Consider the following 26,978-nt stretch of genomic DNA (forward strand, 5'->3'; position numbering starts at 1 on the left):
CCTCGTGTCCAGCATGTACTCTGCCACTCCGTACAATTTATCTAATCAAAACACAAATCTGTACAATCCATATGCATTTTCCATACAGTGGGAAATTCTTGGTACCAATATTCAGTTGTATTGTCTAAACTATGAAAGCACAGAAGACTACTGTAGTAGTGACCAGATTTCATCCCGGTCATTGAGACCATGTGTTGCCGTGTGATATTTTTTAATCAGCCTCGCTTCTAGTCTATTCAGTTTTGCTTGTAACTTTTTTTTTTTGACATTATGAAGTACAATCAGTACAGACCAATGTATGTTATTTTCCAAATGGTTTTTATTTTGAAAATTATGTACTAAAGGCACTCGCTGGGTCTTGCACTTCATTCTTGATTTATGCTGCAGAATCCGTTTCTTTACTGCTTGTGTAGTTCGGCCAATATAAAACTTATTACATGGTCATTTCAGACAGGATATGTTATTGCTGGAATTACAATTTGAAAAAACTCTTTGTACTGATTGTACTTCAAAATGTCAAAAACGATGAATTACAAACAAAACTGAATAGACTGTAAGTGAGGTTGATTGAAAAATATCACACGGCAACATATGGTCTCAATGACCGGGACGAAATCCGGTCACTACTACAGTAGTCTTCTGTGCTTTCATAGTTTAGACAATACAACTGAATATTGGTACCAAGAATTTCCCACTGTATGGTAAATGCATATGGATTGTACAGATTTGTGTTTTGATTAGATAAATTGTACGGGGTGGCTGGACACGAGGTGTAAATATTATTTTCTATTTTTTCTTTATATCTTTAATTTTCCTCACTTTTATGGTGGTTTTAAAAATGTATAATTCTAAAAAACTTTTATTCTGCTATATTTATTTAATTTTATGGATTGATTTACTAACAGCTTCATTTCACACAAACAAAATAGATTTACGTTAGTCTTTCTTCAGAGTCAGTACACGTCTGTTTTTAGTGTTAGTACATAGCCTTTATATACATAAAGACGTAGCCCCGGTCAAGTGACTTTTACCACAGACCCGGAATTGATATGAGAGTTGGCTGAGAATGCGCACATAGCACGCTGATTGAACGGTAAGAGTCAGTTCTTTCATTAACTGGGTCTCAGAAGAAAAGGTAGTTGGTTAGTTTTTTTCACTAGAGATTGGGAATTGGTATCATAATGCGCTCACACTTTTTTATAGAAAGAGCAAAGGAGTAAGGAAGTAAAGTCCTGCAAGTCTAATTACGTGACGCAAATACATTGATTTAAGGTGCACTTCCATCTCTGTGAGCCGGTAAGAACATTTGTGACATCGTACTTTGATTGTGGACTATTAGCCTTGACTGTTAGATGTTCCTTGGTTACTAACGTAAAATATTATACATAGACGGCCATACTTTGCTTCTATGTCCACAGAACCATCGAGATACCCCCGTTTAGCCGGCGGATATTTATTCCTGATATTATAAGAGCCGGGATTATTCAATAAGACTGGTACTTTTTACCTGGTTTTGGTGTTCACGTGACAGAATAGTTTTGGCATCAAATAGTTTGTTTTATTCACTAAGGCACATTCTGCTTCACAAGTCTTCGAGTCATTACACATTTTATGATGAGTATTTGGTCAATTTTAATAAAAGGGTTTTCTTCTTTACTCTACTTTCTTTGGCTTAGTCATGGGTGATATATTTCTCATGGGATTAAGGTGTCTGTTGGTTCGTGCACTTCTTTGGCACTGAGTTTTGCATGTTGAAAATATAATATGTACTCATGGTCTGCCACCTCGAGAGAGGAGTTAAAAAATATATAGATGTAAATATATGTTTATATATTTGTAAGTAAGACAGTACATTTATATTTTAGGTGTCTTTACCAAAAGATATGCCTATACACCCTAGTCCTGATGAGGCCCATAGCAAGTTGGGCTGAAACGCGTCGACTTTATGAATTGAAGAAGCCCTTGCCAAATTAAAATTGTTTGTAAAAATAGATATAAAAATAGGCACTAGAAAAATTGCTTAGAGGACTGAGTGTTTTTCCTCAAAGTACTGTGTTTTAGGGCTATCTTAGATAACGGAATGCTCTTATAAAAAAGTGAGAGCATCCAGATTTACCAGTAGGGTAATAGGGAATAGAGGATCAATCAATCAATCAGTGGTTTATGAAGCGCGCTACTCACCCGCGAGGATATATTCCTAATTTTTTTGATTTATGTTTTTTGATTTATTTTTTCTTTGTTTTTTTATATAATTTTTTTGTATTGTATTAAAGGTGTATTTATGTATGTATGTATAGCTAAATATGAAAAGTTTTTCACTTCTTTGCATATAGACACATAAAAAACTTAGCTTAAACTGCTTTTTGTCAATGATATTAATTGATATATGATTCTTCTGGAGAGTGAACCTCACTTGGAAGGAATAATTTATGTTTTCCTTCTATTTTTTTATTTAGTATAGATTGGTTCCAACGCATTATTTGTATTGGCATATGCTTGTTTACCCAGATGCGGTTGGATTAATTGGGTTAACCCCTTGAGTATATTGTTTATAGCCTTTCTTGCATCACATGAAGGATTGTAATTGGCAACTAGACTTTGTGAATTCTTCCCAGATAGTCACACAATAGAGGGATTAGATATGTCTTAATGGGCCATCTGCTGGCAGGATGAGGGGACTAGCTGAGCCCAGCAACACTTGCAACTGAATAGGGTGCTCTGTCTCCACTCAAACGCTTTAAGGACCCCACATTGGGGCCAGGGCAGTGGGGGCAGGAAATTCCATGGACTTCAAAGCCACTGCCTATAAGCTTCTCTCACCTTCCAGAACTAGGGTACCAGAGTGTACAAAGGGTACATCAGATATCAACTCTTCAGTACACTTCTGCACCTGTGGATACTCTGCCAGGAAGAAGGGGTGCTGTGCTACTGAAATGACTGCCACTCTGCTAGACTGCTTACCTGCTGCTGCCTTGCTGAATTGCAGCCTTTCTGCCCTGCTGCCTCTTTTGCCTGGGGAAGGACACTGGACATGCAACCTCTTCTTGAATCCAGGGATACCAGAGTGACTCCAAGGGCTAGTCTATTGTCCTCCCGTTTTGAGCATCAGGGACATAAAAGGCTCCCAAACATCATGCACAAGCACCTGGGCCCAACTGAAGTGTGTTCTTGACCCCCCAAGTGGTGCCCTGCAGGTCCTGTACCCTTGGTGTGGCCCAGAGAGCTGTATTCAAGCCTTTGGGCTCTTTGCAAATGGGCCCTTTTGCACCGAGACCTCAGTGCTTGCACCGCAATTCAATACAATGCTAAGTCTGCCTGACACTTTGCGCCACAGCATCAACTGCCAGCAGGGATCGCCAATCCGAAGCTCCAGTAATGCCCGTCCGTGATGCCTGGCCTGCTCTTCGCACCACACCGGCAGCCTCTTGCAACATTCTACCTGCTTCTCTCAGCCCCCTCCACCACAAACAGGACTTTTTGTACTGACTTTTGAGAAGGTACATTTTAGCAGGCCTAACCTGATAAATGTTACCAACTTGCGCTCCATTGTGGTTGGCCTGAAAGTGTGACTTTGGCCCGATCGAGTTCGACTACATATCCCTAGCTGACATTTACTGCTTTTTAGTGCTATATTCAATAAATTGTTAAAAAATCATAACTCCGGTTCTACTGATTGGATTTTTGTTGTTTCTGAGTCAAACTATTTATAAAAATGTACTCTATTTTTCTAAACTGGTTTGGGATTTTCTCATGCTGTATTTTCACTTAATTACTGTTTGTGTGCTACATAAATACTTTACACATTGCCTCCAAGTTAAGCCTGACTGCTTTTGGTGCCAAGCTACCCAGGGTCAAGCATGGATTCATTTTGTGATTTTGTGACTTTTTGTGGTTAACTCTGCAAGGAAGTGTGGCTGTTGCTTGACCAGGGCACACATTGCAGTCAACCAACAACCTTTTTCTCACACATATATAAACTTATCTTCATGATATTTTGGTCCTAATTTTTATTGCCGTAATATTATACACCTACGATAATCTGTAGTTGATATTCTGGTGGAACACCTACTGAATTCTCCTTGAGGTAAGAAGTAATGAAGGAGAAGAAAAAAACACAATCAAATGTGAATGTATAAATATGAAATCCAGACGAAAATTAACACTTGGGTTTATGAGTTAAATTTGGAACAAGGGAAAAGCCAGAGACAAATGAAGATCTGCAAATGTTTAAAAATCCAAACTTAACAGCTAGGACAAGTTGCTTCCTTTCCCCAAGGTTTGTGAAGCAGACCACCCATGCAGAACTTAGTTGTATCCTTAGATGATGCATCTTTCGGTGCTTGTCCAAAGGAATAAATTGCTTGGTCTCCTCTGTAAAGTTAAGCTTTGATGATAATCATGAAGATAGGAGAAACCATGACATAGATGACCGTTTTCAGTGCACAAATTGACCTACTTTTTTTCCCCTTTAACCAGGAATTTCCTTTTACTTACACTATCATACTCTGTTATTTCTCATGTCCATCCAAACCAGTGGGCATCATGGCACTGTGTAGAGACCAACGTTAGACCTTTGTAAACTTTAAAAATGTATGTTTAACCCAAAAATGTCACAAAGAGGAAAGACAATTGATTTCAAATATTAACTCAGAGGAAAAACAAGACCAGCCATGCTGTTGTTGATTCTTATGTTTCAACCTCACTGTAAATAATATTTTAGTTGAAATTGTTTTCTTAGAAATAGTAGTTTGGGAACCGTCCTTGCATGGGCAGAGAAAGTGAAGCAACAAGTGAAGAAATTATGGGCTGGGTACTATCACTTAACACGATCTTGAATCTCACCCACTTGCTCAGGCCAACTTCTGACATAAATACCTGAAAGACGGATGTGGCAGGCAAGGCACTCAAAGGTAACCAACCAGTAATGCCTGTGATCAGTCACTAGCTTTATTATCTTCCCATACTACCTTTAGATATCACAGTAGGAAAATATGTAAGAGGTACCAAACTGTGCTCTCATTGCTGGTCCTACAACTGGTGATGCTTTGCTAGGCTTGGTCCTGCAATGGCTGGGGCTGCGCTTCCTTGTTCTTGCCTGGTGGTGGCTGGCACTAGTCCTAACAGCTCGCAAGACATGAGCAGGGCCGGACTGGCCATAGCGGGCACCAGGTGCTTCCCCTGTGGGCCTCCATGGTGGGGGCCGGTTTTAGACCCCCTGGGGGGGGGGCATTTTTGTCACCGGGACGGTTTTGCGAAAAGTGGTACAAAACTTTCCACTGGCAATACCCTCCCCCCCTCCCGGCCCGGGGCTGTCAGAGATCTTTGCCAGGGTCGGTTTCGGTTCCCAGTCTGGCCCTGGACATGGGTGATTTTTGGCATCCATCTTGGATGCTTTCTAGGTACTCAAACCATACCAATCCAGACCTCCACGTTGCTAATTAAGGATTTTGCTGTGAGTGGTCTGGGATAGGATCTACTATTGGCGAAGTGCATCATCGCAGGTACTCGCCTTAAGGTACGAGCCCAGTACCTTCCCTAAACACATTAATGCATGCATGGAATAGCTCTTGTTAAGCTGTTAATACTCTACACTGTAAGTGGACATAGGTTCTAGAGTATGGGTACTCACAAACTTTCTCTCGGGGCCAAATTTACAGTGTGGTTTGTGGCTGAGGGCTGCACCGGTGGGGGCGGGGGCAGTGGGGGAGGGGGCGGGGCTAGAGCAAAAAAAAAACTATGACCATGAGGTTGAACACAGGCCCCTGCAGCGGACGCCTTTGTCCACTGAGCCACCAGACCCAGCATTCACACATCTGTCTGTCTGTCTCTCTCCCTCTCCCTCTCTCCCGCTGTCTTCCTCTCTCCCTCCCTCCCTCTCTCCCGCTGTCTCCCTCTCTCCCTCCCTCCCTTCCTCTCTCCCGCTGTCTCCCTCTCTCCCTCCCTCCCTCTCTCTCTCTGTCTCCGTCTCTCCCTCCCTCCCTCTCTCTCTGTCTCCCTCTCTCTCTGTCTCCCTCTCTCCCTCCCTCCCTCTATCTGTCTCCCTCTCTCCCTCCCTGTCACCCTCTCCCCCTCCCTCCCTCCCTCCCCCTCCCTCTCTCTGTCTCCCTCCCTCTCTCTGTCTCCCTCCCTCCCTCCCTCCCTCGGTCTCTGTCTCCCTCCCTCTGTCTCCCTCCATCTCCCTCCCTCTCTCTCCCTCTCTCCCCCTCTCTCTCCCTCCCTCTCTCCATCTCTCTCCCTCTCTACCCCTCTCTCCCTCCCTCTCTCCATCTCCCTCCCTCTCTCCATCTCCCTCCCTCCCTCTCTCTGTCTCCCTCCCTCCCTCCCTCTCTCCCTCTCCCTCCCTCTCTCCATCTCCCTCCCTCTCTCCCTCTCTCTCTCTCCCTCTCTCTCTCTCCCTCCATCTCCCTCCCTCTCTCCCTCTCGCTCTCTCTCCCTCCCTCTCTCTCTCTCCCTCCCTCTCTCCGTCTCCCTCCCTCCCTCCCTCCGTCTCCCTCTCTGTCTCCCTCTCCCTCCCTCTCTCCCTCTCCCTCCCTCTCCCTCCCTCTCTCCCCCTCTCTCCCTCTCCCTCCCTCCACCTCCATCTCGCTCCCTCTCTATGTCTCCCTCCCTCTCTGTGTCACTCTCAGTCTCCCTCCCTCCCTCTCTCCGTCTCCCTCCCTCTCTGTGTCACTCTCCGTCTCCCTCCCTCCCTCTCTGTCTCCCTCCCACTCTCTGTCTCTGTCTCCCTACCTCCCTCCCTCCCTCCGTCTCCCTCTCTGTCTCCCTCTTCCTCCCTCCCTCTACCTCCCTCTCTCTCTCTCCCTCTCCCTCCCTCTCCCTCCCTCTCTCCCTCTGTCTCCCTCCCTCTCTCCGTCTCCCTCCCTCTCTCCGTCTCCCTCCCTCCCTCTCTCCATCTCCCTCCCTCTCTCCATCTCCCTCCCTCTCTCCGTCTCCCTCCCTCCCTCTCTCTGTCTCCCTCCCTCCGTCTCCCTCCCTCCCTCCGTCTCCCTCCCTCTCTGTGTCTCCCTCCCTCTCTGTGTCACTCTCCGTCTCCCTCCCTCCCTCAGTCTCCCTCCCTACCTCCGTGTCTCCCTCCCTCCCTCTGTCTCCCTCCCTCCCTCTGTGTCTCCCTCCCTCCCTCTGTCTCCATACCTCTCTCTCTCTGTCAATCACTGTTTGTCTTCCTCTCTCTCTGTCTCAATCACTGTTTGTCTCCCACTCTCTCTGTCTCCCTCCGCCTCCCTGTCTCTGTCTCCCTGTCTCCCTCTCTCTCTCTGTCTCCCTCTCTCTGTCTCCCTCTCTCTGTCTTCCTCTCTCTGTCTTCCCCCCTCCCTCTCTCTCTCCCCCTCTGTCTTCCTTCCTCTCTCGCACTCTGTCTTTCTCCAGCTGTCACCTCACCCGCTGTTCTCACTCTCTGCTGCCCTCCATCACCTCACCCTGCTGTCCTTGTCACCTCTCTGTCATCTCACCCCACACTGAGACAGCTTCCCGGGAACACACACAGCCGCCGCACCCAAGTACTTCACAGGTCTTTTAAAGACCATTCACTTGTTAATGAGGCTTTGTTGTATTTCACCTCTTCTTAGCGCCCCTGCATCTCCACTCAATCCGAGTGGAGATGCAGGGGTGCTAAGAAGCGGTGAAATACAACAAAGCCTCATTAACAAGTGAATGGTCTTTAAAAGATTCGCCCGGCCCCCATAGCTCCGCGTTGCTGCAGCCGGCGATATAAAAAGAACACAGGTATGATGTCTGCAAGGTCTGCGGGCCGCCAAGGAAGGCTTGCCGGGACGTTGGCGGCCCACGGGCCGTACTTTGAGTACCCGTGTTCTAGAGTAACAGTATTGTGCAGTGCTAATACCATACCAGGGAACAGTGAAAAAACTGTGACTTAAACCGTGGTAAAGATAATGATTGAGGTGACTCGACCTGAGGTCTTGAACAGTGATTGAAGGTGATCCCACGCTGGTTTTGAGAACTGTGAAAAGCATGCTTGAGATGAGATTTGTGTAATTGAATACATGAATTATAGAACGAGGTTCAGAGTGCAAGGTCCCTGTGCAGATTAGCTGTGACAGTTTTGTGACTATACACCACTAGTGTGAAAGTAGAGGGCAGCACTCTGTGCACACTTGTGACTAGCTACTATTAGTGTGAAAATTGACTTCCATATCTAGTGGACAACTTCAGGAGGTTTTCTTCTCAACCCAGTGCTTAATTTGAGCTAGTGGGTACAGGTGGGTCACGGATTTTTGGGAACCAGCGCTTATTTTATTGCAACCGACTTTGGTTCATACCAGTGACAAAAGGAGAAACCCTGAATGAAAAAGAACATGCAAGATTGAGGTAAAGATGCAGGGAATGTCTTGGGTGAATTAAAGATGCATGAGGTGTGGGAATTCCGGGTGGCGGCTAAACAAGATGGCCACTCCGTAGTGCCCCTCTGCGGCACCGAGCAACTGCTGATTACGGAGGGACATTTGTTTGATGTTCCGCGGTGGCCGGGGCACAGGAAAAAATGTTGGAGTCCCTCGAGAGTAGGAAGGTAAGTTGTGAGACCTTGAGTTGGTCTAGTTACATAACTACTGCTTTCTATACTCTGTTCTCAGGGCGCTTCGTGTCCCGGCCGCCATTTTGTGAGCTGGGTGCTCGCAAATTACCTCATACGAAGAAGCGCCGATAAAACCGTTTGGCAACCAAAATGACATTTAAGGATGATGGGATTGCTCATAGTAGCCATCTTTTATTGAAAGATATTTTTGCTCATTGGTTGCAGCTTTAAACAGGAGATGGAATTCTTCTTTTGTGCAGAAGAAAGTGGTTAAAGTTTCTACAAGGAGTGTGCAGTATATATACAAGTATTGTCACATTATAAGGTTATTGGAGGGCCCTTAGTGTGGAAAGTCATTTTTTAAACCCTTTTTGACCTAATTGGCGGCCTGTTACTTTTCTCTTTTCACTACTGAAACATTCTATTCACCAACTGCCATTTTGAGAGCCCAGTACTTATTGTCTCCTCAGAATTAATGCGTCACTGTGCTCACTCAGTAACTCAGTAACAGGACTCATAATCTGATAATTGGATTTATTAATTAATTATCCCTAACTCTTTTTACATTTTTGGGCAATTTTCATACGCTTTGAGACAAGCACATTCAGTTTTTGAGAGCATATTGGCTTATTTTTGTGGCAACTCCTCCTTCCAATTGTCTTTCTTTGGATTGTGCTGCCTCTTTTGAATCATCTACTCGCATTCTTGTTCAAGACACCCTTAAATAATATATGGAATTACCTTCATCTATTTTGAATGTGGATTGCACAAATTCGAATAAATCTCAAGGGTCATCCAGTTCAAATGCCAACGGACCCAAAGAATCTGTCAACAACACTTATAAAAGGGTTAAACCTCTACCTTTGACCATAGAGGATATTATGGAGGAGTTGAGAAAGATTTGTCCTTTTATGGTGGATACCACTGTGACGCTTCAGAGAATTGAGGAGAAATGGTCTAGCTTGGACTCAAGACTTACTGATGTTGAACAAAAGATTAGTGATGCACAGGATGTTGTCGCTAGGGTGGATATCTTATCTAAAGAGGTTGCTCAACTGAAGAAAACATCTGAGGATTTGGAAAACCTAATCAGATGTAACAACCTAAGAATTTACGGTATACTGGAACGTTCTGAGGGCACTGACATGATTTCTTGTCTGAAGGCTCATATTCCACAAATACTTGGCCTAACTAAATGTGTAGATCTCAATGTGCAGAGAGTGCATAGGATAGGTCCTCGCACCACAGTTGATTCAAACAGACCACGAGGAATCATTGCCTACTTCCTTTTGTACTCTGATTTATTGGTGTAAACAGATGCTTTGGTCTGGTCAAAAATTTATTTTAGCCAAGATGTCTCAAAATCCACAGCTAATCACCAAAAGGAGTTTCTAGACCTCAGACCTGCGCTCCATTCTTTGAATACTCGTTATGGTCTTATCCGTCTGTATTTTTTCAAAAATAACATATAAAGAAAGATGATTCACTTTTGAGGATCCTGTAGAGCTCAAGAAATGTATCCACAAGCACAAAACAGAAGATATGGAGATTAGTAAAAACTAATTGTTCTCTCTCTTTTATTCCACAGGTTCTCCTTCATATCTTGTTTGATGTTGCTGTTTTGTTCCCATCGTCCATGCATTTCTTTATCTGTTTTCTGATTGGTTGCATTGTCTACCCCTTGTTTGGTAAGTCCCCCTGCGCTGTGTTGGTTATGTTCCTGTTTCATTTATTTCTGTCCTCCCTTTTAATTATTGATACTATTTCTATTTATTCTCGGTTTTCCTCTTTGGAGTGGTGTATGTCCTTTTTATCCCCCCTCTCAACATTATTGTCTCTTTAGTTTGTGAAGGTTATGGCTAAATCCCTTTGGCTTTTGTCATCTTTTTGCTTATATATTTCTGATGAGATTATGTTCTCCTTTGTTTCCTCTTGTCCTTTTTTCACCATGTATATTTGTTCCTTTTCTTTTTACCTTCTTCTTTTTGCTTAGCATATTATAGCGACCTTGTCTATTTACAAACTTATTTTTGTGGTTCTCTATTATTTTCTTCTGGGTCAGATCGGCTTTGGTAAATATGTTGATTATTTGGTTTACTTTCCTATCTTTCTCCTCATGTCCTTTCAATTACTCTACTTTCAAATCACTTCCTTGTGTATCAGCATTCATGTTTATCTAGTTATGCATTATTTTCTCTCCTTTTTGTTTTGGTTGTCTAAACCCTTTACTTACATTAGGTTTCACATATGTCCTGTTATTACATTCTAAATTCAGTTCTCAAAATTCTTTTATGTTTTTCTTCATGAGTAACTTACAAATTGTGTCATGGAATGGCAAAGGTCTTCGTAACCTGGTTAAAAAACAGAGTGTGTTGTCTCATTTTTCAAAATTGAACTGTCAAATTGCTTTATTACAAGAAACTCTTCATAAAGAACATGACATAGAATCTATTAAAAGACAATGAGGGGGGAATGTTTTTAGCTCTCCTGGTGTAAATAACAAAAATGGTGTTCTTATATTTTTTCTTAAATCGTTAAAAATTCAAGTGTTAAGCAAATTTAAAGATGATGCTGGAAGATGGATTTTATTAGTTGTGAAGATAGATAATACACAATTTATGATCTGTAATGTATATGGTCCAAATGGAATTGATCTATCATTTTGGCATGATTTTTCTTCTATGTTATCCTCCCATGCTTCAGAAAACCTTGTAGTTGGGGGTGATTGCAATCAACTTATAGACCCCTCTGTAGACTGCAGATCTCAGACCAGATTTGTTCCCACTAAAATGCATAAATCCTTTCAGAAAGCCATATCCGCTGGAGGGTTGGTTGATGTTTAAAGAGCATTACACCCAGATTTTTTGGAATTCACTTTCTTTTCTCCGCTCCATAATTCCAATTCCAGAATAGATTATGGATTTTTTAAACAACATACACTTCAATTCATAACTCACGCAGAAATAGGCTCCCGTTATTATAGACCTTGACTATCCCAGTCCCGTTTCCCCCACTCGTAGATGGAGATTTAACAACTCTCTTCCATTGGATCAACAATTCACAGAACAATTTACAGTTTTCCGACAAGAATTTTTCTTAATTAATCTTCCCTCAGATACACAAATTAATATTATCTGGGATGCTTTTAAAGCAACTGCAAGAGGTTTTATAATGAACTTTGTAAGAAAAGAGCTCTTAGGTATTCCACGCAACTCCTAAAGCAAAGTAAAAATGTAGGGCAGGAATACTTCTCTTCCAATAATAAGGACACATTGTCTAAACTTATTAAGACCAAATTGCAATACAACAAACAATCCTGGGACAATGCTTGTGACGCCCTACTTCGTTTCAATGCAAAAATATATGGGGGTTGGAATAAAGCTGCTAAATCATTGGCAAATTACCTTAAAATTGAAAAAACAGAAAGCTAAGATTGTGGCCATAACTGACTCAACTGGGGTTCGGCATATTAGTGATTCAAAAATCTTAGAATGCTTTTCTGATTATTATACTAATTTATATATACCAGAAACAGCTCCATCTAATGAACAATCAGATAGTTTTTCCAATCAATTTCTAAAAACCCTGATAGTAATGTAGATTTATCTTCCTTAGATACTTCTCTATCTGAACAAGAACTAATAAATGCCATACATCAACTCCCCAAAGATAAAACTCCTGGGCCTAACGGCTTCACTGTACGATTTTATTCCCATTTTAGACAACTTTTAATTTCCAAGATATTACTTCTAGTTAATCATTTTTTTAACACAAAATGGACACAAGACTCCTTTACTCAGGCTATGCTTTGTTTACTGTTGTATTCCGCTTTTGGTGTCCGTATATAGGTTTTCCTGAATCATGTCCTTATATTGGCACAATTCGCATTGCCCTTATATAGGCATAAGATCCCAGTCCTTATTTAGGCATTAGTCATGCTATCCAAATAAAGGCATGGTCACCTACATCCGTCCACCCCAATGTCACAAAGAGTTCTTAGAAACCAGACCCTTAAGCTCTTGGGAGTTTCCCCTAGCACAGGATTATTGATTTCTCCAAGAACTCATTTATTATGCATGAACCACTATTCCTTAAGGGTTCATTCATGACGTCTTCCTCTGCCCAACTTTATGTCAATGCAAACATTCCTAAGCACCTTTCAGGTATAAATATACCTTCCCTTGCCACGGCAAGTATGGCAAGTACGGAGGAGACCACGACTTTAGAGGAGTTTGTGTCCCGGCCTGACGCACTGACAAGAGACGCTGTCATCCCTGGTCGCAGAGAATCCAGCTTCCAGTGTTCTGACTCCCTTAGCGGGGTGTTAGAGTTTTAGACCCGGAAAGAGATTCCCACCTCTCTCATTCTCAAGGTATGGAGCTGATTAGAACCTAGAGGGACTCTTGGCATACTATACTAAACTATAGAATACAGTACCTACTTCTTACATAGTACTACACTTAGGTTAGGTACACTGGGGTAGAACTAGTTAGAGAAGCATCATACGAGTATTCACTTTTTAGCCTGTGTTATTTATGTATATGTATATGAATATGTGTCATAGCTAAAAGACAATGCTATTGCAGTATTATTTCTTTCTACTGCTTACGCTGTACATAATATATCTCGCATACTGTCTTGTGATTATAACAGCTCATATCTCTTACACAAGAAACAAGACTGTTCAATAAATCCTTTTATTGAAACGCCTGTCTATTCTTTCTGTGTAACTCTGAAGATACTAAGCATGCATGATTAGCTGAGTGAAACTGTTATCTGTTGTTTCCACAATTCTGAGTGTTCCGATTCTAAAGGGAAACAAAGTTGCCATGTTTATGCGGTTGCCAGAAACTAATCCCTTCTTCTTTACAAGGAGTTTCTAGTGGCCTCTGAGTTAGCTGGCACAAAGTTATTAAGTTTAATATACTCGATAGGGGCATAATGACCTCAGTCTTATGCCAAACCTATAGGGTATATTATTCCAATGCGCAGAGCCTATTAGGGAAATAGGAACTACACTGCATGGCGCCCAAACGTTTGGTAAGCCACTAATTTAACGCTAGATACTGAGTAACGCAGTCGTGCTTTTCTCAGAGACCCTTACTCACACACTCCATAAGACGTCTCGAGTGGGTAGGGTTAAGTATCCACAAAAGCTGAATAGGAAAAAATCCTATATATTAGCAGTTTGGTTTGTTCAACGTTGAAGGATACAGTGTTCCAAAATATTGTGCACCTTATCTTTGTTTCCTTGAAACTTGTTCTACATTTTTCAAAAACAATGTCCCTGAATGGGGATAGTAACACCAAGAACGGTGAAGCTGCGGCTGACCCAGTCGTAACAGCTTTTAATTTTACAGGTTTAAATGAAACCGATGAGGGTGTTATAAACATCCCTCCAAACGTAAGTAGAGCCATCACTATAAAACTTATAAAACAGGGTCTAACACCATGAGGTGGTAGAGCAGTGTTCATGATAGAGGCACACGAATCCTTTCAGACAGAGGTATTCTATTCATGGATTGTATTCCCAGAATCAAATCCAGTACCAAAAGTATTTCACTTCTTTAAAGAAGATGAACCACCTGAGGAATATATAACTTTCGAGGATATTGAAATTCTACTCACATACCAGGAGCATAATCTCTGGTTTAAAGGCACCCTAAAACATCACAAAAACATTACTAGGCTCAGTCCACTAGGTAGACCAGGAGCAACATGGCCGATTTTAGCCGGCTACACACCTCATCCTGACATTGAAGAGATGTCAGACGAGGAATTACTTACTCAACTGCAAGAGTTACTAAAAATTTACAGACAATTAGTCCAATATGTCATGCGGACTTTCACAGTCCAACCACCAATAACCCTTCCAAATCAAACCCCTTAACAAGGGTATACACCAAAAATTACTCCACAGACTTTACACGCAGTCATGGGTAAAATGCCCACGAAACATGAACAAATTCCATTCTTGATAGCTAAAAAAAATTACACAAATTGAAGTAGTATTTCCTAATACTAGCTCTTATGAGAAACACAGAATTCTAACAATCTGTTTACCAATGGGGATCACACCACAACTGGAAGACTGCACCACTTGGGGCACAGTCTTTGCTGCCATCTATACTAAAACACATGGTGTTCCGTCAATTACAGTAATACCAGATGTCCTGAAACAAATTCAAAACGAATATGGGACTGAGCTTGCTCTGAATTTAGGTATGAAATTACTGAAAAACTCCGACAAGGTCTCAACAATAATATTATCTAATATTAAAGAGGAAGCAGCATCAGTGGCGATCCGCCAATGCTTAAGGAAATTCGATGTAACAGAACATCAACATGAACTACCCAGAATAATAGAAAAATCTTATGCAGAATTAGGCAGAAACAGTTTGGGTGGACAACCTCTGAAGGTCCTGAGAAGGACTCTAATATTCAAAATCCTACATCTTCTAAAAAGAAGTGGGAAACTAATAAACAAATCCAAAAGAGACACGTTCTCAATCCTGAGGTAGGTCTCCTCAAAAGAAGCCCTTTGAAAGGAGGTATAACCTCAGGAATAGGGATACTTTAAGAAAACCTGACAGGTATCAGGGTACTGATACACGTTCCTCTTGTACCTTCCAGATATCATCACAGACATCAGAAAGAAGAGGACGGTCGGATCACAAAGAAGAACGCGTGATGTCCAAAGATGATCAACACGTTCAGAAAAATAAATCAAAACCTCAATTCACAAAAAAGAAGGTAGCAGGTCTAAAGATCAGACATGCCGAGAATACTGAGAAAACAGCTCAAGAATGGAGAATGACCTCAGACAATGCTGGACAGTGCAGCAGAAGTAACAATAGCTCGCCAGAACCTGAAGGAACTTCTGGAGATAGTGGACTTGAATGAGTACATCACAGAAGAGACTGTAGACACCAGGGTTAGTACTCCACAAACGTTATATGAAATAACACTCGGGATGGAGGGAGAAATACCAAGAAAAGTGAAAGCACTCTTTTGGGAGAAACTTTCAAGGGGTTATGAATGATATACCTCTAGCAGAACAGGACTGGCCACCAACATTTGTCAGGGAGTACCCACATGGCGAGGACATCATTATGCCAGCCTTCTCCAACCATATTCCAATTTACCTAAAATATACTTATGCCAGGAAATGGGCAGTATCCCAGGCCCCAGCATTATACAAAAATCATGTAGGATGGGATGAGGACTCACCTCACCACAAAATACAGCTAAAAAAATCCACCTTTCTGCACAAAGGCAGTACCCAATAAAGCAAGAAGCTAAAAAACAGGTCAGGGAGATCTTAGATCAACTTGAATACCAAGGGGTGACTGAAACATGCACCTCCTCAATGAACAATCTTTTGTTTCCTGTATCCAAACCAGACAATAGATATTGTCTAGTTTTGGATTACAGACACTTGAACCATTTTTCCAAAACATTTGAAGTGCAAAATGCACATAGTACAGCACTAACGAATAAAATTGTGCGTAAAAATATAAAACTACATTGGACATTTCAAATGGTTTCTTTTGTCAAAACATAGCACCTGAAAGCAGGTACTTAACAGCTTTCTCAATAATGGGAATGCTGGGTCAATTTTGTAGACTCCCACAAGGGTTCAAAAACAGCCTGGGGTTATTCTCAGCAAGGGTAACAGAGTTACTACAAATTTATGATGACGAGGCATTGTCATATGTCGATGACATCTATCTGACAGACAATGACCTAGATAGGCACTGGAACAGGGTGAATACTAACCCTGGGCGCGACACTACGCTTCGCCCACGTAGTGTACGTAGCGCTGCCTGCTTCGCAGTTTTCGAAGTAGGCGAAGCAGGCAGCGCCTACGCACACTACGTGGGCGAAGCGTAGCTGCCTGCCGCCCACCACCCGCCTCCCGCCCGCCGTACTTTTAAAAGAGAAAATTAATTTGTAATAAAGGAAATTAGGCACTTACCTGACGCGCGGCGTCTCCCGGGGCTCCCTCTTCCTGTTTTTCAATTTTCCTGACTAATGCGCATGCGCGGACGCCCGCGCATGCGCATTTCTCGCAAGAAATGCGCATGCGTGGGCGTCCGCGCATGCGCATTTGTCAGGAAAATTGAAAAACAGGAAGAGTGAGCCCCGGGAGACGCCGCGCGTCAGGTAAGTGCGGCTTTAATTTGCTTTATTACAAATTAATTTAATCTTTTAAAAGTAGGGTGGGTGGGTGGTGGGTGGCGGGTGGCGCGTAGTGGGGCTACGCGAAGCGCGTAGTGTGCGTAGATTTGGGCACACTACGTGCTGCTTCACGTAGCCCCACTACGCCCACTACGCCCACCCTTAGTGAATACCATTATACTAGGCTTCGCCTCTGAGGGCTATAAATTCAACTTTAAAAGATCCAGAATTGCTCATCTCAATGTCCTTTTCCTAGGATATGAGCTTTCAAGTGAAGGCAAGAGCCTGGCAGCTAACTTTTTAGAAAAGTGTGCGCTGCTCCAACCTCCAAAAACGCTGAAAAATTTACAATCCATCTTGGGTTTCTTAAAGTTTGGCAGAACTTACATTCTAAATTACGCAGAAAGGGGTGAACCTCTCTACGAATTAATAAAACCTGATTTTTCAACAAAACATTGGACACAGGAACACACAGACATCCTGAGTTCACTCCAAGCTAACATATTAGCAACAAATCACTTACAAACATGCGTAAATAAACGCAATTTAGTGATCCGAATAATTTCGGGTCAATGCAGATTCACCTATTTAACATTTAATGAGGGTGAAAAAGTACCAATAGCATACAAATCACATTTGTATATACAACCAGAAATGCACTTCACTTCAACAGAAAAGATACTGACAGCAGTTCAAACCGCTGTAGCAAAAGAAAGAGCTCTAGCTCAGGGGAAACGCATTATTGTCGTGACTCCAGTACCAGCCTTAGAGGCGGTTACAAAAGCGAGCATTCCAAATGCAAAAGCTTTACATCCTATAAAATGATATAATGGGTTAATTCTCTTGCTCCAACAGATGCTGAATATGTTTTTGATCCTGATTTAAAAACACAAGCGTTCCTGCAATATGAACATGAATGTCCTCTGCCCACTGAAATTCTGCCTCTCGATCAATACGAATTTATAATTTATACTGACGGATCAGCACAACCCGCTACAGGGAGTAAGCAAGCTTACAGTGCAGCGTGCACAATCGTTAAAAGTCGCATGCGCGATGGTAACTTCCGATCAACAGTCACTAAAACTCAATCTGTAGGAGATTGTACAGCTCAGCGAGCTGAACTACAAGCATTCAAACTGGCACTTGAGAATACAGATCGTGAATTCCCCACACTTATAGTGTGCGGTTCCTTTTACTGTGTCCAGTCATATAATGAATATTTACAGAATTGGCTTCAAAATGGATTCAAAGATGCACAAGGTGGCACAATAAAGCATTAAATGCTTTGGGAACAAGTAGTTCAGTTGAGAAACGAACTACCAAAAGCTCACGTGATACGCACACTGAGTCATCAACGTGATGCCGTTCACGTTACAGGGAATTCATTGGCTGATGAAGCCACAAAGGGGGCTGTTCAGATGGCTTCCGTAGCTGCGATCACTTGTTCAAAAATGAAAAAAGAAAGTAAGATATTGTTGGCTTTCAATGGTTCAAGGAAAGGCAGTGGTGCAGCGTTATCAAAGAAATTTCCACTCAAGTACTCATATGTAATTGATGCGAACAACGTTCCTATTGATCGAATCCCTGGAGTGGAGCATAGGGTGATCCAAAACATGGAACGTAGATTAAGACTGATCATAGCAGCACATGAAGGGATAGCCTCTGCCCATGCAGGTGTTTCTGCAACAATGTCTTTACTAAAGCAAAGATATTGGTGGCCTGGCATTAGGAAACAGACCAAAAACTATGTTTTGGAATGTGAAATTTTCCTACAGATGAAAGTCTCCACAGTGAAACGTCCTGCGCAGACACCCCTGGTGATTTCAGACAAACCATTAGATTGTGTTTACTTGGACCACTGTGGTCCCTTGCAAAGGGAAGGTAACTATAAATATATGATGTTCGCAGTGGATTTACGCTCAAGGTTCCTATGGATGTGGCCTCAGCGCTCGGCTGATGCTCGAACTGTCATAAAAGATTTGCGAGTCTTTATCGGCACATACGCATTTGGCACACTACATTCTGACCAGGGCCCTGCATTTAGCTCTCGGGCTTACAAAGAAGCCATGGCCAATGTGGGTGTAGCATTGCGGTACTCCTCTCCATTTCCTCCTGAGGGAAATTCTGTTGTGGAAAGGTACAACCAGGACATAAAGTAGTCTATAACAGCTAGAGTACTAGGTTTGGGTGATGGGTGGGTCAAACATCTTTATGGGGTCCAACGCTCATTAAATAATTTGCCAAGAAGTTCTCTGGGGGGGGGATCACTCCATATGTGGTCCTATTTGGGACAACAATGTGGGTTCCTGATCTCAAATGTAAAGGCACAGTGGTGGAAAATAAACCCTTTGATATCAAAGATCGTTTGGCTGTTTTACAGGATCTAAATGAACTGAGATCGAAACAAAGTCACGTGTTTCTGGAGCCAACCACCACTGGGGAAAATCCAGCCTTCTCAGCAAGGCCTGTCTGGATCCCAAAAGTTGGGGATCTAGTCAGAGAGAAGATTGTGGACAAGAAGGAATTTGGTCCTTCTTACAGACAACCAGTACCTGTTCTAGCCATCCACAGAACAAGAACAGTACTTCTGCCGCCCCTTGCTCGAAAAAAGGAGAAAAGATTAGTGTCAATCGACCTCATCAAACAACACTATGTGGCCAATATTAAGCAGTAGGCCTTGTGGACTCCGACCAAGTAGCAGACACACTCCTCTCGCTACTATCCAAGAGGTTCAGACTGAAAGACTCATCACCATTGAGAATTCAGCAGTAAGAAATGAAGGACTAAGTAACAATGCTATGGAACTCTTCCCTCTTAAAACTCAAGTAACAGTTCGTCATGATACACCTGTCTACACCAATGTAACACGTGATCAACTGGTTCCAGTGATTTCAACGAATCCTGATGCAGTTCCAACAATTGACCGAACTGTTTCTGGGTATTTCATTAACTTAATACGTTTTCTGAGGATCCAAGCGAGCCTGAAACAAAGCCAGCCCAAAGAACTTTCAAAGATCAAGTACAAGACTTTTTTTATTTCGTGGAAAAGACTTATCTGGTTTCACCATGGATTGAACTATGGATCATTTCTGGAATATTTTTCTATCTGCTCTGGCTAGCTTTAGTAATGACTCTTAGCGTGCGGATAAATGGAAGATATATTTATTTGTACACTAAAAGTAAAAATGTGAACTTACTTTTGAAACCAAATAAATCATCCCATCGTGAAGCAAAAGACTTGTCAGCAGTGAACATCACAGCCGTTCCTATACAAGATGGTATAGTTTGGGACAAAACGGATTATGATATATTCGGCCGGTCTGAACTTTTGAAGATTCCACACTTATTTAAAATTTAATTAAGTGACTTTATTACCTCCAGTACCTATTCTGATGATTGGGACTTTGAGACTGTTAATAACATGATGTCTGATCTAGAAAGGTCTGCTGCATTCTCTAGCAATGAAAACTTAGAGGGTTCATCAGACTACGAACAGCTTTTTCGTTACAACCGCTATGGTCATCATTTCTTGCATAGATCTGCAACACCTAGAAATGTATTTATGTTTCACCAATGGGAACATTGTCCTACACCACCAAAGGGTAGTTCAAAAACGTTTGCAAATATATTTCCATATTTTTCAGGGTACAATATATCTGATCCAGAAACATTTTTCTATAAGAATGTGAACACAACAGGACAGAAAAATATGTTAACTAATACAAAACTGATTTATTCTGCAGCCTTTATTGCCCAACTGTCTAGACAAGGATTTGACTTTTGTAAAGACACAAGAGACACAAAATCTGTCTGGGGTTCTAAAGATTCGCAAGTGCAGGGGAGAGAAGCTTTGTTTAGAGCCTGTATCATCCCACAGCAAATAGTGTTTTTGAATGACACTGTGCAACAAACGTCTTGCCTTGGATTAGCCAATTTTTGAGAAATCTCTCACTGTGGTCGACAATGGGTTAACAACTTTGTCAACCAGAATATATTCACTGGACAACATTGTATCCTCTGCTATTAACATACTGGAACAAGGTTTAGCCATGTTACAACAAGGCCAATCTCAGTCAGCGGTGTCACTAGGGTTGGTATCACCCAGTGCGGTAACTCATGGTGTCACCCCCGCATCCCCCTGTGTCTCATACCTACGTACTCCTCCGTGCCCCGTACCTCCACATTTTCCCTGTGCCCCCTACCTCTACACTCCCCAGTCGTTGTACCTGTTCTGGGGTACATTTTGACCCGGCGGGGCCCCCTACAGGGAGCCCCCGCGAGACCCTCTACAGTGAGCCCCCTCTCCTCTGCTCTGAACACGCCCACTCCTGCCACCTGTGGAGTGGGAAGGGGGGCTCGAGAGTAGTCTACTCCTTGCTAACAGCCATTGACTTTAAACCACCTGCACCACATTAAAACCATGTCTCCACTCCCGGCCTTTTAGGATATCTAGACTAGTTGCCCTCACTGCTCCACTCCCACTGCCCCTACCTAGGAATGTCCAATGTGATCTCCCCGGCTGGCTCTTGCACTCAACCAAGGGATGGGGACTCATGGGCTGCGGCTGAGTACGGTCCTGGTGCTGCTGAGTCTCCTCGCCCGCTCTCATCTCCGCCTCCACTGGCTCACCGCCCGCAGGTCGCGCCGCCATTTCCCCCCTCCGCTTTCAAACACCGGAGGTGCCTCTGGCTCGGTGCATCATGGGAGGCGAGGGCACGCCCCTCGGGTGACAGAGCGATGGCTTGCGTGCAACCGACACGAGCTACAGGCTGCAGGCCCCGGTACATACCAGTTTAACTCACACTTGTGTCCAAAATATAATATGTGGGAAAAAAAAACTATATTAGTTATGGCATCACAGAACTAATAGGGCCACTAGAGAGAACAGGTGTAGACATTGTAAAGGCCGGGACAAGAGACGCCGGTGGCATTTCTTCAGGGGAATGCGGCGGCCAACTTGACTGGCTCAGACAACAAGACATAATCACCCTAAAATGTACAACGGAAGTTTATCTATTTATCAAAAATACCATGAGCAATGTAAACTTTACGTGTATTTACAATTAATTCTTATTAGAGAATGATGCATGGGGCGTGGCTTGGCGCCTGCGGGAGATGGCGGCGCTCCGGTGAGGCTCCGGGGCGGTGTTGGGAGTTATGCCGGTTCCTGCTTCGTTCTCCTGACAAGGATCGACTGCTGAGGTGTCGGAACATGCCCTGATCTCGCCCGTCATCGCGGAGAGCATTTCGCAGACTTCGCGTTGCTTTAATTGGCACTCGAGAGTTCTGACAGGATTTACTCGGGCGGCCGCCATCTTGGATTCGCTACCGGCGCGCATCATGAGGTGATTATCCTAATGTCAGCGCTAGCGCCCTGCACATCTGCAATTCTGTGTCCCTAATGGACTTTCAACTGCCTGCTTTCATGTTTCCTCACCCTCATATGCAGCATCAGCATTATTGGAATGCCAATTCTCTCTAAGCACAAGGATGATGTTCCCTCATGGAGTGCTCTTATTTTATATGCCTGCTTTTTTGCCTTTCTTCTGCCATGACTACATTATTGCCCTTCCTCTGATTTTATCTGAAAGCAGCAATTTACTTCATTAACGCGCCAGGTGGCCCTCTTTTGTTGGTGCTTTTACTCACTGCGGACTCTTATGAGGTATACAATGGGTCATTTCTTTTCATCCTTTTGTCCCTCTGACTGAGCTCATTTTGTATTATGCAGTGAGTTGGTGCCAGCCTTCTGCATTATAGTGCCACATGGACAATGTTTTGATCCTGTTATGGATGGCTCTTTCCACTTTTTTGGGTGTGTATTGACGACTGTTTTCATGCGGTGCTGTGAAGTTGGCTGCACTCTCTTCCTGAGGTACTCGGACGTCGTCGCACCCCTGCTGTGCTCCTTCTTGTGTTGCCTTCATTCTTGTCTCCTGCGACCTCTACTGTGTCAGCCATCCCACGGATTTGCTACATGGGTAAACTTAAATCAGTGTCGCGCTCGCCTCACTCTACCAAGCCTCAGCTTGTGAAGAATTCCAAGGTTTTTTCTGCGTTTTCGCAGCTAGAAGATTCTCTTATCCCATCTGACTCAGATACGCCAATGGATCCTTCCAGGTACCCGCAGGACACTTCTAAATCTAACACGAAAAGACTCAAATCAAATTCTCTTTCACCTCCAAAGCATTCAGGGCCAGTATCCATGGAACTGTTGTTGGAAGAGATAAGGTCTTTGCGTCCTTTCATGGAAGAGACTAATATTAAGCTCCAGGTCCTTACGGATAATTGGTCGCAATTGGAAACGAGGGTAACTTCAGTTGAAAAATCTGTTCAGTCGCTCCAAGAGACATCTTCGGTGGTATCCAACTTGAAATCTCAAGTCTCGGATCTTCAGCAGCAAGTGGAGCAGTTGGAAAACAGAAACAGGCGCAACAACCTTCGTATTTATGGCCTGACTGAAGGACTTGAGGGTTCTGACCCAATCACCTTCTTTAAGTCGTTCCTCCCCAAGCTCTTACATCTGGCACAGGACAAGGCTCTCAACATTCAACGAGCTCACAGGCTGGGCAGACCACCTTCCTCTACTTCTCAGAGGCCCAGAGGGGTTATCATCTACTTTTTGGAATATACTGACCTTTTGATGGTTTTAGCGGCAGCCAAATCCTCTCCAAATTTAACCTGGTCTGGCTCATCCCTGTTTTTCGCGCAGGATTATGCTAAGGCAACGGCCACTCGGCGAAAGGCTTTTCTGAATTTACGAGCGGATCTGCGGGCGATGGGGGCGCGATACGGCCTGTATCACCCATGTTTATTCAAAGTTACTTATAACAACAAGACTACAACTTTTGAAGATCCAGTACGCTTACAGAGTTTCATCAATGCGCACAAATCATCTGCCATGGATGCCTCCGGATCATCATCCTTTGCTTGTGGCTGACTAATGTTTTCATATTTTTCTTATGATTAATGTTTTTTCTGTTATGTTTCTTTAGATACCTTTTTTTGGTTGTAAATCACCTGAATTTTTCTGATTCTTCAGGTGCCCACGTGGCTGGCTCTTTTACTGTTCAGGCATGATGATTGTTCCTTGTTTTCCTTGTTTAGTCATGGTTCCAACATGGTTTTCCCGTATGTTTTAATCCTTTGTTCTCCTTTTTTCGTCCTACAGGAGTTTGTCCTCGTGTTTGATGATGTCTCTCGACCCCTGCCTCGCTGCTCCTCGGTGTGCTGCCTCACCCTTGTGGCTCCTTCCTCCCTCCACCCTTTCTCGTATCTTCCCTTCGTAGGTATGTTGTTTCCCTACTTCCTTTTTTCCCTCCCTGATGCATTTGTTGGTCTTTCCCTCTTCCCCTCCCTTGCTCCTTTTCCCTTGTTTGCATTACTGTTTACACATTTTTATGGTGATTTACTATCTCTGATTGGAATTCTTTGCCTCTGCAAGGATTATATTCTCCTTTCTTCTTGGTTCACTCGTTTCTCAACTTTTCTCCCCCTATACTCTCTGCCTTTGCTACTGCTTTTGCACTTGTCTTTTGTTTGTATGAACTGCATTTCTTGTCCTCCTGACTCCATGTTCCTCTCTACTTCTTTCTTACTTCTAGCTTTCTGGGTCACTCACGACATTGTTGCATTTTATTCTCCCTTTCTTGTTATGGCTCATACTTATGATCACTTGTTTTCCTTCCTTCTCTTCAACATGTTTCCACTAATTCTTCTTTTTTCCTTCTGTACTCTCTACTTTTTATGGGCTTATCTCTCATTGGACCTGTCACTTACATTTTTTATAAATAAGTCGATAACATGTCGTTGAATATATTGTCATGGAATGTGAAGGGTATTAATTCTCCGATTAAGCGTCAACTGATTCTGTCACATCTTGCCAAATTGAATGTCGATATTGCATTCCTCCAAGAAACGCATTTAACTGAGGCTGAATCTGTTAAGCTTAAGCGTGGCTGGGTGGGTGAACTGTTTTTCTCACAAGGTGATGGCAAACGCAATGGTGTGGCAGTTCTTTGTCGCAAATCTCTTCCCCTCCAGGTTATCACCCATGAGTCAGATACTTCTGGTCGTTGGGTCTATGCTAAGTTGTCACTTAGAGGTGTTCTAGTCTCTATTCTCAATGTATATGGTCCTACCACAGGCGAACCTTCTTTTTGGGCTGGTTTTTCTCCACTTTTAACTAAATTTATGGACCACAATTTTATCCTGGCGGGAGATTGTAATCAACCCCTTGATCCCTTTATTGATAGGAAGTCCATAGCCCCTTATGTCCCCAACAAGCCCCACAAGCTGTTTAGTCATGCAATTTCACAACATAAACTAGTAGACTCCTGGCGCCTCGCCAATCCAAAGTTGCGGGAGTATACTTTTTATTCTCCCTGTCACCGTTCCCAGTCACGACTTGATTACATCTTTCTTTCCCACAATCTCGCTCAGTCACTCCTACACTCTGAGATAGGTCCGATTTTGCTCTCTGACCATGCTCCTGTCCTTACTAATGTTGATGTACTCCCTAAAAATGTTGGCCCTAGGAGATGGCGTTTCAATAATTCCCTCCTCACAGATCCCAAATTTACAGCCACCTTTACTTCCTTTTTTGATGAATTTTTCCTCCTCAACGATGACGATACCCTCCCTGACCACATTATTTGGGATGCTTTTAAGGCAGCAGCACGTGACTTCATTATAAGTTATGTCGCGAACAAGCGTAAGAGCGCCCAAAGGTTTACTAAAAATCTTCTTTCTGACATTAAAACACTGGAACATACGTATTTTACCTCGCACTCTGCTGACAGCTTGACAGCCCTCATTGCAGCAAAAATTAAGTTTAATGAGAAATCTACAGAAGATGCCTCTTTGTACCTGCTGAAATCTACTGCTAAATTCTATGGGGGTAGGAACAAGGCTGGAAAGCTCCTAGCCAATTATTTGAAGATTAAGCATAATAAGTTAAATATTGAATCTATTTCTGACTCTGATGATAATTTAAAGCATACAGATGTTGATTTTCTTGCTGAATTTTCACGTTTCTATGAAACCTTGTATACTTCTGAAACCCAACCTACCCCTAGTTCCCTTGATTGTTTCTTTTCCACCATTCATACACCGGCTGACTTTCCTCCAGATCTTTCCTCCTTAGAATCAGAAGTCACACAACAGGAACTACTTACTGCATTGCAACATCTCAAAGCCAACAAAGCCCCTGGGCCTGATGGCTTTACTGTCGAATTCTACCTTCACTTTTCTAAACTACTGATCCCACGACTTCACTCTTTACTTCGTACTTTTATTTCTTGTGGTGCCTCTTCAGGGACTTTCTCCGATGCCCATATTTGCCTCATACCTAAACCCGGAAAGGATGCACAATACTGCAAAAATTACAGGCCCATATCTCTAGTCAATATTGATTACAAACTTTTCACTAAAACATTAGCGATTCGACTGGACCATCTTCTTCCCGACCTATTAGGAGAGGAGCAATCTGGGTTTGTTAAGGGCCGGTATATTACGGACAACACTAGACTCTTATTTAATATCCTATCAAAATCCTCCCGCTACCAGCACTCACTCGCAGCGATTGCCCTTGACGCCGAAAAGGCTTTTGATTGCGTTGAATGGCGCTATCTCTTCCACACCCTCACCTGGTTTGGTTTTGGTCCTAGATTGATCTCTTTAGTTTCCCTCTTATATTCCCATCCTAGAGCGGCAGTTTTTGCTAATGGTCAAGTTTCACCTTATTTTGACCTAGGCAGAGGCGTTCGCCAGGGCTGCACTTTATCCCCTTTTCTTTTCAACCTTGCTTTGGAGCCCTTCCTTTCCAGGTTGCATCAAAACCCTGCCATTCATGGTTTCTGGATTGCGGATTCGCATGTTAAACTCGCTGCATATGCAGATGATATATTACTCTTTCTTTCCAAACCTGCGGAATCCATCCCTGCTTTCATGACTGAAGTAAGAATGTTTTCCTCTATCTCTGGATATAAACTTAATCATGACAAATGTGAGATCCTTCCCCTAACCAAATTTACTTTCAAACAAGACTTTATTGAACAACAATGGTACCCAAGCACACGCAAAAATGAAGTTTACAAAAATTAATGCGTTGATTAAAACATGTAACACAATGGGTGAATCTCCGTTTCTTTCTTCAATTTAATATTCAAGTTCTCATAGTAAGTTTGCAGTCTTCACAGTGGTTCCCAAGCCAACACGTGTTTCGTCGCCTCTAGTATTATTGTACATGCGACTTGTTCACGGCTAG

At 42.9% G+C, this 26,978-nt stretch overlaps 1 long non-coding RNA gene across 2 annotated transcripts in view; it reads left to right on the forward strand.

Moving 5' to 3' along the window:
• The window catches only part of LOC146833625 (uncharacterized), a 53,721-nt gene extending 29,727 nt beyond the window's left edge, over window positions 1-23,994 (forward strand). Inside the window, exons 2-3 of one of the 2 annotated variants that reach the window (XR_014960255.1) lie at window positions 10,119-10,218; window positions 23,883-23,994. This is a non-coding gene — a long non-coding RNA (uncharacterized LOC146833625). Of the gene's footprint in view, window positions 1-10,118; window positions 10,219-15,163; window positions 15,284-23,882 lie in introns of those variants that run through there. The other variant, XR_014960256.1, reaches the window with a different exon arrangement.
• Window positions 23,995-26,978: the final 2,984 nt, after the last annotated feature.

This window comes from Triturus cristatus, chromosome 4_2 (assembly GCF_964204655.1).
Source record: "Triturus cristatus chromosome 4_2, aTriCri1.1, whole genome shotgun sequence".
Classification (NCBI taxonomy): Eukaryota; Metazoa; Chordata; class Amphibia; order Caudata; family Salamandridae; genus Triturus; species Triturus cristatus.